The sequence below is a fragment of the Ailuropoda melanoleuca genome, chromosome 4, assembly GCF_002007445.2.
Source record: "Ailuropoda melanoleuca isolate Jingjing chromosome 4, ASM200744v2, whole genome shotgun sequence".
In the NCBI taxonomy this organism is placed as follows: Eukaryota; Metazoa; Chordata; class Mammalia; order Carnivora; family Ursidae; genus Ailuropoda; species Ailuropoda melanoleuca.
Genome location: NC_048221.1, coordinates 112,250,593 through 112,261,204, shown reverse-complemented (window position 1 = coordinate 112,261,204; position 10,612 = coordinate 112,250,593).

Below are 10,612 nucleotides of genomic sequence, written 5' to 3'. Positions count from 1 at the left end.
GGATTACAGAATGCTTCAAGCACCTTAACGCGTGATGTGAAAGTTTGAGTTTGAATAAGTCTTTTCCAAAATTGTGTCAACTTTCTGCTTCAGTTGTGTTGTGTACAACTCGCCTGCGGTATCATGATCATAGTTTCCTATCTAGAAGTAGGGAAACATAATCCGACAAAGGAATAATTGTGCCTGTGTGATTTGTTGACATAAAAGTCCTCATCCAGACATGGGAATCAAATATATCTATGGAAAAGATTTGACTAGAGCAAACAAAATTATAGAAAATTAGTTTGTTTTCAGAGAGTTTGCCAAACCTAGGGAGAAGAAATAACTAAGGTTGTACTTGGCAATGACAATGGTACAAAAGGATTGGGGCTATGAAGAACCAAGAGAGAACCCATTAGATTGCATCCTTGCCTAATTTCTGGAAGGCCAGTGTGAGTAAGCCAGTGTTAGTGCAAATACCAGAGCTGTGGAAAACTGTTGAATTTTAGTCTTAAAGTCAGGGTACCTGCCACTTCCCTCAATATCTACTTCTAGAATTAAAAGATGTCATTTCATCACCTTGGGACATTTATTTTAATCTGTCCTGAATGTAATTATTCCATCAAGCTGTTGTCACAAAAATCCTATTAACTCAAAGAGTGATTGCATTATTCACTCCTTACTCATTCCTTGATTTCAGTGCCTATTAAATGCAAGCTTCAGGCAATCAATATGAAGGATCACCTTAAGGATTCTTACATCTTTTTGATTTTAAGAATTGTTTTTTACCTGATGTTCTGAACATCAGTCTCAAAATGAGAATGTGCTAATATTAGGGTTCATCATAACGATGCATCGAGGCTTAAGAAATTCAGAGAAGGGCTGAGGATTTTAATACAAATTAAAAATTAGATTCATCAAATGACCCAAATACTGCCTTTGATTATCCTAAAAGACAATCATCAAAAGCATGAGATGAGAACCAGTATAATGATGGATGTCTACACAAACAATGGGATTCTGCTTCTTTTTTTGTTTGTTTATTTTTTTTTAAAGATTTTATTTATTTATTTGACAGAGAGAGAGACAGCCAGCGAGAGAGGGAACACAAGCAGGGGGAGTGGGAGAGGAAGAAGCAGGCTCAGAGCAGAGGAGCCTGATGTGGGGCTCGATCCCACAACGCCGGGATCACGCCCTGAGCCGAAGGCAGACGCTTAACCACTGTGCCACCCAGGCGCCCCTGGGATTCTACTTCTTGAATAAGCTCTACAGAAATCAGGATTACACTTCCTTAAACCTCGACAAATGATCCAAGATAAGACGAAAGAACTTTTTATTTTGTTTTCTAATTTAATTACTTGAGATGACTTTGAATACTATACAAAATGAATTATATTTATACATATAACAAATCCACTTATCTAAAAAGATAAAAATATGAAATGGTTGCTCAAGAAAATAGGAGACATGGGGTCACCATATCATAGATGCTGGTTCCAAGTTTCTAAATTAGAATATGGAATCATGAGTTCTGAAATGTTTCGTTTAATCATCTATATGGCTGGTCCTAGAAAATGTGTGAAGTTGATGAAATGTAACCTCTCTTCCCCTTTTTTAGCATCCATGGGGTACTGCTCTCTGGAATGCCCACTAGTTGCAACTTATTTTATTTGAAAGGTTTCCAAGGACAAGACCCGAAAATATATGCTAGATCTTTTTTCAAAGCATGCTGCAGCTCTTTGAAATTGGCCAGATTGAAGTAACTTTAAGGTTTATGAACCAGACCTCCTTCATCAATGGAAAGACTTCTCTCTCTAGAATCCAAGCTGTCTTAAAGAACTGTTATAAATGTTTTATGCACCTTGAGTACCCATGGCCAAGGAAAGAGAAGAGGACGTGGAGGATGAAGGGAGGCGGAGGGGCAGGAACAAGAAAGGACAGTGATAGTGTCTAGATTATAGAAAGAACCCAATTTATACTATAAGTCAGTGAGTATGGAAGCACATTCAAAAGTTGGCCTCCTGGGCCTCTCACTTTCTAGTTCTAGACTTCTCTCCCCCGTCAAGGTACCAAAAGCCTACCTCCTGTCTTCCTTATCAAATCCTTCTTACAAGAATAAATCTAAATATCATCTACACAAAACAGGTAACTGCTCAAATCTCTCCTGGGAGCCACTAGGCATTTGTATGTCAATAGGGATGAAATTGAAGTCAAGTGAATACTCTGAATGTTAGTCTTTCACGTACCACTGGTCAGGAAGGAAGGGATGGGAAAGAGATCCTGACACTGAGTTTCAGAGAATATGGCAGCTTGTCTGGGAATGCAACAGTAATCCCCCCTTTTTTTTCATGCTGGGGTTTTGATTGCTATATTTGGAAGTAAAATTATACAGAGGGCAACAGTTTTCTCTTTGGACATTAATCAATCAGCTCTGCTTAGAAGGTCCCATAAACAGGGAAGAGTGAACAAATTTGGGTACCTGAGGAATCCTCTGGGCCTCAGCAGTCAACTGCTCTTACCCAATGGGAAGTAAACAAGAGCTGAAATGAGTAACCAGGGAGCAATGTGGTCTTTTTCCCCTTCTCCTGTCATATGTCCACTTAGGCTTAAATGTCTTTAAAGAATTCAGAACTCTGCACACTAAATGAATGCTTACTTTTGAGGGGAAAAGAATCAGAAAAATGCCAAATTTAGGAGGCTTGTGAGATTGTCATTCCAGAGACGAATGCTTCCATTTTCCCTTCCTCCACTCATGCCAGATATCATCCGTTGATTCGTTCATTTAGCCATAAGGACTACTCTCGGAGCTGGATACAGATAAGCAAAACGAAAGAGGAAAAGGTCCTTGCGTTCTCCTTGAGGTGAGACAGATATAGACAATATATATAATAAATAATTGAACTGCAGAGTATGCTAGAAGTGCTATGGAAACCATAAAGGAGAGTTAGAGAGAGGACTGCTGGCCAAGGGGTGGTGGTTGTGATTTTAAATAGAATGGTCAAGGTAGCCCCTATTGAAAACGTGGCATTTAAGAAAAGTCTTCAAAGAAACAAGGCAGTTAGTTACCCAGATTTTTTCAGCCAGGGGATAGGGGGGCCAAGCAGAGATGAAGAAGTCAGCCAGTACACATGTGTCCTAGGGTAGGAAAATGCCTGCCTTGTTTATGGTTTAAGGAGGTTGCTATGGTTAGAGAAAAAAATGATCCAGAGGTAAGAGCAGGGTCGGGGAGGAGGGTGGTTGGTGAGGCCAGATCGAGTGGGCCACAGAGATTCTTCTGAGAGAGAACACCTGCACGTAAGAGCAGGGGGAGGGGTAAGAGGAGAGGGAGAAGCAGAATCCCCTCTGAGCAGGGAGCACCACGCGGGGCTCGATCCCAGGACCCCAAGATCATGATCTGAGCTGAAAGCAGATGCCTAACCAACTGAGCCACCCAGGAGTCCCCCACAGAGACTCTTGAAAGGACTTTGGTCCGAGGGGAATCAGGGACACTCTTTTGAGCGGAGAAGGGATTTAATTTGCCTTGAGCTTTAATGAATCACTCTGGCAATTTGTTCAGACTAGATCGTTGAGATAAGGTCACTAGATCATGACCAGGAGGCTACGGTAGCTTCAGGCAAAAGACAGAAGTGCCTCAGAAGGGAACAGCAACATTCAGGAAGGCGAAGTGCAGAGCTCTAGACATGGGCAGATGGGTTGGCATGGAGGTGGGAGTCTGTGGATAGTCTGTTCTGATTGCTTCTCTCTCCTCCGGGAGAAAGAAGTCCGGCCTGAAAAAGCTGGATGGTGGAGAGGAAATGAAAACTAGGGAAATACAGAGCGACCGATGGCATCATGAATGCCTACTACTCAGTATTGCCTCTGTTCCCACAGGTATCAAAATCTTTCTCCACCCACAACCTTGAGGCAGCCCTATTGACTGAGGAGTTGGCAGATGAGAGAACGTGTGTTTTCCAGTTTGGATCTAATCTAACCTACTCCTTTGGTAAACTGAAGTCCAGACAGTATCTTTTAACTTCCCATCTTTGAAGATCCTTTGACTTACCAATTAGCAAGTGCCCTAGTGAGGAAAACAATTAGAATGCCTATCTAAATATCACGCACCACGAGAGCCTGATAACTATGGCTTTTGGGAATGCATGCTATAGGATAAGGGTACCAAGGGCTGCAGCTGAGTGTCGGAAACATGTTCCTGTTGATGCTGCAGAAGACACCTGCTCGATGGATTTCTACTTAACTTGTAGCTCTTTACATTCTGGCTCAAAGTTGTATCTTCTGCACATACGAGCTTCATTTTTCAAAAGGTTCCAGGAAGATCAGCCAGGGGTTTGTCTTTTGAATTGACTGGCCTGACTTTTAAACAGGACCCAACACAGGCATATCTGATTGCAAGATATTGAGAGAATTAAGAATGCGTTAGTCACTACTGAATGTAGTGTGTATGCTTGCTTCTGCAATTTAGAGGGGGGAACAAAAAAGGTCCATTTAAGTCATCCTAAAAGGGTCCTTGCTATAAAATGAAAGAGAAGGGGTAAATCTGAAACACAAATGACTTTCCTGCTTTACCAGTGATTTAGTCTTACCTAATGAATGCTGAATAATCAAAGCATTTATTGGCATTTCTGCACCCACACTGGGAATTGGTTTGTGACCTTCAGAACTCCCCACTCTTCTGAATTGCTTCTCATCAGTTCTATCTCTACTCTCCTTCCCACTCAGTTTATTTCTTGGAAGGCTTGTTGACCTTTACAATCGTTTCTTCTCTCTCACCTATCTTAGTCTGCTCATAAGTCCGTCCCTTTTCTCATTGACAGCTTCTTAGAATGGATAAGTTCATAAGGCACCATTATCACCGTAAGACTGCATGCAATTCTGAACAGACGCCGAGGGCTAGTTCACACATGGCAGGGTCCTTGTCTGATTTTACCCTCATTTTCAAACGGTCTATCGCTTTAAAAAAATCAGGCCATTCTACAGCAGATCTTTTCTTTGTTTTTCCAGTCCAGAAATAATTGCTGTGTCAAGTTCAATCATAAAATGAATGGCTGCTGTTGACTGTGGACCTGCTCTGGGGTGTGGAGCTAGTGAGAGTCTCTCCAGTCACCCCCCAACAACCATGCCAACCTTGTCCCTTTTCTTTCTTTCTTTCTTTTTCTTTCTTTCTTTCTTTCTTTCTTTCTTTCTTTCTTTCTTTCTTTCTTCTTTCTTTCTTTCTTTCTTTTTTTTTTTTACTGTGGATACTCGTTAGATCTGAAATTCATGCAGATTGGCACCTCTAAAATAACTGCCGTCGTTTGTCCTATAAAAATTGTTCATGATGTTGGGACTTTTAAATTCAGTGTTGGACATTTTTTTGTCATTGTGAAGAGCCAGTGGAACCCATAGTTGGGTTTTCCCAATAGACAAATACTAATATGGACTTGAAGTTTACAACAAAGACTGGGGCTATAGATAGACATGAGAAAATCATCAATGCTAAGCTGAGAGTGGGAGGTGTAGGTCTAGCGAGGAAAGAGGCCCCTGGAGGCACAAGAAGTGGCTCACAGCAGCATCTTGGGAGATTTTCATATTTAGGTAGTAGGAAGAGAAAGACAAGCCGTAAAAGGATCCGTTGGGGCAATGGAAAAAGCTAAGCAGCAGACTTCTGAAACTGTTATGGAAATCAAAGGAATAGCTCTTTAAGGTACTTCAAATGGTCAGGACTCTAGGGGTCAGCACTGTGGAACTCTTACATATCTGGAACGTGGGAAAAAAATCAATTATCCTTAAGAGGGCCAACTCAGCAACACGATTGGTGTAAAAGTCCTGTTCCAAGGGACTAATAATCCTCTTTTATTTCATGGGAGTGGATAGAATCATGGGGACAGGTGAAAGAATGTCACTTTTAGAAAGAAGAAGAGATGATTTTTCTGGAGGAAAATCAGTGAAGGGTTGAGCAATTCATGAATACCCCAGTAAAAGCCTAAAAAGTGACACATGAATAAACTATGGAACTGTATATAATACCATGATTCTATACTAAATCAAAACTCAATGATCAAAATGTAAAGCAGAAATAAAAGATGTGGCTTCTACACACAATGGAATATTACTCAGCCATAAAAAGAATGAAATCTTGCCATTTGCAACAACATGGATGGAGCTAGAGTATAATGCTAAGCAAAATAAGTCAGTCAGAGAAAGACAAATAACCATATGATTTCACTGAGATGTGGAATTTCAGAAACAAAACGAATGAACAAAGGGGAGAAAAAGAGGCAAACCAAGAAACAGACTTTTAACTATAGAGAAGAAGCTGATGGGGGCCAGAGGGGAGGTGGGTGGGGGAGGGGTGAAATAGGTGATGGGGATGAAGGAGGGCACTTGACATGATGAGCACTGAGTCATGTATGGAAGTGTTGAATCCCTGGATTGTACACCTGAAGCTAATATAACACTGTTATGTTTATTGGAATTAAAATTAAAAACTTTTAAAAAAAGAAATAAAAGGAATTTTGAATGAATTCTTAATATATTCTCCAGCACATTGCATTTGTCTTAGATTTTAAAATCTATAAATATTTTATGTAATTTAAGTAAGGAATGAAGAAGAGGAGGAAGAGAAAGGTAAGAATTTCAGTATGGGGGCGCCTGGGTGGCACAGCAGTTAAGTGTCTGCCTTTGGCTCAGGGTGTGATCCCAGCGTTATGGGATCGAGCCCCACATCAGGCTTCTCTGCTATGAGCCTGCTTCTTCCTCTCCCACTCCCCTTGCTTTGTGTTCCCTCTCTCGCTGGCTGTCTCTATCTCTGTCAAATAAATAAATAAAAAGAAAAAAAAAAAAAGAATTTCAGTATGACCCAGAAAGGGGGCTTAGAAGAGGACATAATTCCTAGGCATCCTGAAGGAGGACATGTAAGGGAGAGTTCCTTTTCCTGGTGACTATCTGCTTCTTACCACCAAGTGCGAGTGAGAAGACACGCAGTATTTTGAAGGCATCATAAGCATCTCGAAGAAGGAAGGATGGCGCACTGAAGAGTAAAGATCTCTAGCCCCTTTCTTTCCTCTAGGAAATATTAACATTATTCAAATTCTTAGGCAAAGTGGCTTGGATGCAGAGTTCCTCTTTAATCAGCTGTGCTGTCTCCTTCCAGCGCCACATGTCCTGCGGATGGATCTGTAATCTAGGACAACAACGTGCCTGTGTGGAGGCGGGGTTGGGGGTGGGCAAGAGAGGTGAGACTAAGTCAGTCCACAGCAGCTTACAGGTAACTCAACAGAACACTCGTGCCTGATTTGTGCAAGTGACACCATCGTTAGCTTCCGATCAATACTGGCCAAAATTTAAGAACTCAACTGTGGTGTGCCAGCTTTAAATCTTTATAGCCTAAAATAAATGACCAAGTTGACTCTTCCCTGCAGGCCCCCTATTTGACTTCAGAATCGAAGGCACATTTTCATTGCTAATTTCCAGCCTCATCCAGTTCCTGGTGATACTAGCAAGCATGGATAATTTGCTGGGGCAATCACAAAGTGACTCAGGAATGAAAGCTACTGCTAAAGGTTCAAGAGGTCTATTGAGAACTGCATTTTTTGCTCTCTATCCCCCCATTCCCAACGCCCCCCCCCCCACCAACCATCCATATGGTCTACAACCAAGAGAAATAGCCTTTTCGAGACAGAGTGTGTTTTACCAGTAGATGGAGTAAGTGGTTCCCAGAACCTGGTACCTGCTAGTTACTGCTGTCGTCTTTCAAAAAGAGACAAAGCCATCACCAACAACTAATTATGGAATTTAATGTATAATTGCAGCTGGTGAATGTAATCAATGACACGGATGGCTCTTGCCTGCAATGTTTTGTAAGAGAGGAGCATTCATTCGTATATCCATATATATGTATATGGACGTATGTGTATATATATGGCTATCTGAATAAGGGGAGCAGTAGAACCCAGGGTAAACTTGGGGGTACTCAAAATCCCTTCATTTCTTCACGACTTTGCCTAACACCAGCCCAGCATCTGGGAAACAATCCCAAGGGCATTTTCCCCCCCTTCATCTTAAATGTTTTTCAAAAGCGATCATTTTACTCTGTGGTTTGGTGAAAGGGCGGGATGGGGGGAGTCCACTTCGCAGCTGGTACGACACAGATGGGAGCTGCGTCAACTCTCAAAGGCTGCCAAGCCTTTCTTTTGGCAGAAGCACTGGGGATATTACACTGGGGCTAATTTATCACGCTTGCTTTGGATGTTCCAAATTTGCAAGCTGTGGCTAATTTCCAGAGGCAGCAGGGCAATAAACTCCACTTTCCTAAAAGAAAAATAGTAACCGCACCACCTTTCAATTAAATGGGTCATGGAAAATGAACGGCCACCGATGATCGTGGATAGTCAGACATCCTTAGAAAGCCTGAGCGTGGCCACTAGTGGTGGGGATAATGACCATATGCCTGCGGAAGCCTAGTCTTGTGGTTGTTAGGAACCGGCACGTGCGTCGGCTTCCACATCTGTCTCTTTCCGTAACTTTCCGTGCATGAATATGTACACACGTGCACATGTGAGCAAGACCGAAACACACCAGTGTTGGAGGCTGACGGAAGAATTATGGCCTCTTCGGCTATGAATCAGGTGAAGTTTTCCTCACTGTTTCTGGGGTATGCTTTTCTCTACTCTTTTCTCAATCTCCTGGTGCCCTCAATGTGTCTTCCTGATCATCCAAGGCCCCTTGGAGCAGGAAACAAACAGCACCCCCCTCTAGATCAGCGAGCCCTGTTGTGGAGTTGTCCTCAACCCCTCGACTCTCCGTAAATATGTCTGTTGTCTTGTATGTTTCCGAGCCAGGTGTTCAGAAACTGCTTAGCAGGTCATCTATTTGTATATTATGTTCATGGATCAGTACTTTACAGGGGATTTCCAGGCCAACATTCAAAGGAATGCTGATGGTGGGCATTTTGAGTGGGTGATTAGTGGGTAAAAGGAAGGATATCTGGGGGTGAGGTCTTATCCCAAATAGGAAGCCACTTTCAGGTGCTCTTACTACTTTGGTGATCCAGGACCATGCCATCTGATTATGTTAACATCCCAAGTATCTGTTCGTTACAGAATCCAGACCAGGACCACACTGTGCTTCTAACTTCAGAAAAAGCAAAGGAACCCCAATAGTGTGAGGTTTGCACAACAGAAGAACTCAAAGGTCAGCCAGGAGTCCATTGTTTCTCTCCTCTCTCAGGTTCACACAGGGTAGGCTGCTGGCTGACTTTTTGTCTCCTGATTTTTGTTTCTATGGATATGTTAATGATTGTACAGGATCAGTTCCTGGGGTGCAGAGGAACACCATGGGTCAGTCTCTATTTCAAATTCAGGAATGCTGTAAAGTCAGGCAGGGTCTCATGAATTCTGAAAAGCACTAGAAAAATTTTCCTAATTTCTTTTTTGTGTTAATTAGTATGGGTACTTCAATGGTTTCCTTTCCTTGCCCTGCTAAAATATTTATAAAAGTATGCAGATAGAAAGAGCTCAATATAGGTTAGCTCTTATTATTTTTATCCTATAATTGCTGAAGCTGATCATATTTCATGGTTCACAGCCTCAACACCAATGGAGTTTCCCTTCTGTCTTTCATGATCCTTTTTTTTTTTTTTTTAAGATTTTATTTATTTGTTTGTCAGAGAGAGAGAGAGAGAGCGTGCACGAGCAAGGGGGAGGAACAGAGGGAGAGGAGAAGTGGACTCCCCACTCAGCAGGGAGCCCGACGTGGGGCTCGATCCCAGGACCCTGACATCATGAACTGAGCCAAAGGCAGACACTTAACCGACTGAGCCATCCAGGCGCCCTGTCCTTCATGACCCTAACAAACTCCTCTGTGCCGGCCTGATACCCGACAAAGTAACTTAACTAAGGTGCTAATGGATGATGGTGGGCTGCCATCTATGCCTTCCTACTGCACGGTATTTCATGACCTGACCTCTCCTTCAGGCTTCCTCTGCTTTCTGGCTTCTCCTCTGTCCTGTATAGTTTCTCAGGTGCCACTCTTCTGACCCTAAAGCTCCTTATATTTAAGTAAGTAGTGGTCATCTTCTGAGTTCAGAGGATTCCCACTTGAGAGTGAACTGTGATCCCAACTTCCACCCTAGACCATGTGCGGGAGCCAACTTAAATAGAACAACAAGGTAAGGCTTTGCTAAAATTATCCCATCTGTCAGTCTGTGAAACCACTGGTTTGAAGATTTTAATCACAACATTGACACACATAATGCTAATTTCATACAGTTACGTAACTTAACTGATAAGCCCATTGAAGTCATACCTGCATGGCAACAGACCTGAGGTTGAAAAGTGAAATATATGAAGTAACCGTATGCTTAATTTATATCTACCTAACAGCAAGGATTTCTGTATTCTGAAACAAGTAAACATGTGGTGAACGGATTGCATGAAGGCCTGTCTTCCCATCCGGAACCAGTATTAAGAGGAAGGGAACAACTAATTTGTCTCAGTGGGTTAGCAAAGGGACACACACTTCAGAATGTCATGGGAGGTTATATTTCAACTACTTACGGTTAATTTGAAAACTGGCTTAATTCTGGCACTGTGAGTAACCAAAGTTTCAATTAGTTACCATTTTGGATCTAAATTTCACATTATCGGTGTTTCTCCTG